Below are 1,882 nucleotides of genomic sequence, written 5' to 3'. Positions count from 1 at the left end.
GTATGTCAAAAGTATGCCATGACATGTTAATTTATCTTTGGCAATGTTTTCCCAGCTCAGTCACCAGCAGACCCAGAATACGTGACACTTGCATGTTTCATATGTATGACATCTTTTGTCATGAGATGGAGGTGATGGTGGGTGGATGGCATGTCATGTAGTGACCCTGCTCTGTGTTTCCAGTGGCTTTTTAGGCACCAAACGAAGGTGTTTTGTGCTGGGATGTTGCTGTTTTTCCAGCCGGAATAGTACCATGAAAAGCAGTTGTGTTTTAACCAAGACATGGTTGCTTTTTCAGCAGTACAAATCTGGGTATTTTAAGCCAAAATATGATCTGACACATATGACACACATTCCTGTTATGTCATTTGTATTTATGTATTTATTCATTTTGTGAAACCCTGGCTATTTTTACTGCCTCAGGCTACAACAATACTAAATTTAAGTAAGAAAAATTACAAGTTAAACAACTACAGGCTAGAAAGGATGATAACCACTGGCTCATGCTCCTGTTCTTATACTTGAGGGGGAAATTACGCTCTTATTTTGAAATCCACAACCGGATGTAGCCGTTATTGTCCATGCTAGCTTAGCCTCCGCTCTCTACACACGAGCACCGCCTGTCCAGCACCTCCTCACAACAACAAACGCGCTTTCCACGGCAGGAAGAGACGCCACAGAGAGAAAGAAAGACATTTAACATGTAGTTTTATGAACAGACACTTCGGTAAAGTTACGAGTTTGTGGATGAAACGACATAAAAAGGACGAAGAACACGTCGCATCCAGATTTTCTGAGCAGACTTTGTAAAGAGCAGAGCAGCTGTCCCGGACTGTCCACTCCACTGTACACGGTAAGTTAAGCTTTTTACTGGATTTGTATTAAATTATATGAACAATATAAGGTTTAAAGTGAATAGTTGTAGCTGTAAAACTACATAAGCTATGTGTGTGTTGTTTTTGTAAGTTTACAGACACCTGAAAGTGATGTATAAAGTCTTTCTGCACAGGTGTGTGAAGGTTAAATTAATTACCCGGGGTTGCTGTTGTTCCCTTCTAGCTAACAACACACACTATCTGAAAATTACTCAGGAAATTAAGTGTAGTCTTTTTGGTCCTTTACAATGAAATACCACCTGGAGCCCCCCTCAAGTCTCTGTGGTCCTTCCTGGTCTCCGTGTTATCAGTGTGCATCAGACATGGCAGGTTGGCTGGGTTTAGACATAACAAAGTGCCTCCTACAGTAAATACAGACTCATTTCCTGCTCAGGCTTCAACTCCATTACAGATCATAAATCAACAGTTTCCCTTATCATGCTCCCTGCATCCAGCTCCACAAAACAAAGTTATTGCTTCTATCTTATCTTCATATAAATATAGTCTCAGACACTGCTCTCCATTTTGTCCTAGTTTTTAAGTCGATGGATCATTATTGCTGTCTGAGAAGTAAGTTACTTTCACTGTCATTATCAGAAGTATTTAACTTCTTTAAACAGTTGTTCCTTTGTATCCACACTTAAAGGAACAGTGTGTAAGATATAAGGGGATTTAGTGGCATCTAGTGGTGAGGACTGCGTATTGCAGTCAGCTGAAACTTCTTCCAGTTAGGTTTCTCTCAGTTTTCATTGTTCAGGAGGTTTTTACCCTTAGTTGAATTGTCTGCGGCGGTCTCTTCCTCCCCGTAACAAACTGACCAGGTGATTAAAACCAGTAAAAACACTGAATAAGGCAGTTTCATGTTAGAAATCAGTAGCCATGTTTCCATTAGGGCTGCCACTAACGATTAGTTTCATTGTCGACTAATCTGTCGATTATTTCTTCGATTAGTCGACTAATCATTTCATCGAAAAATGTGTTAAAATGTTGAAAAATGTCGGTCTGTC

The 1,882-nt window shown here is 40.1% G+C and overlaps 1 protein-coding gene across 2 annotated transcripts in view; it reads left to right on the top strand.

The window, feature by feature from the left end:
* Nucleotides 1–637: 637 nt before the first annotated feature.
* LOC126399668 (leucine zipper putative tumor suppressor 2 homolog) overlaps nucleotides 638–1,882 on the top strand; it is a 52,267-nt gene continuing 51,022 nt past the window's right edge. For both annotated transcript variants that reach the window (XM_050059816.1, XM_050059818.1), the window contains exon 1: nucleotides 638–853. The gene's annotated coding sequence lies outside the window, so the exon portion shown is untranslated. The remainder of the gene's footprint in view (nucleotides 854–1,882) is intronic.

This window comes from Epinephelus moara, chromosome 13, assembly GCF_006386435.1.
Source record: "Epinephelus moara isolate mb chromosome 13, YSFRI_EMoa_1.0, whole genome shotgun sequence".
Classification (NCBI taxonomy): domain Eukaryota; kingdom Metazoa; phylum Chordata; class Actinopteri; order Perciformes; family Serranidae; genus Epinephelus; species Epinephelus moara.
The sequence above is the reverse complement of the archived record's forward strand: the minus strand, read 5'-3'. Positions and strand labels throughout refer to the sequence as shown.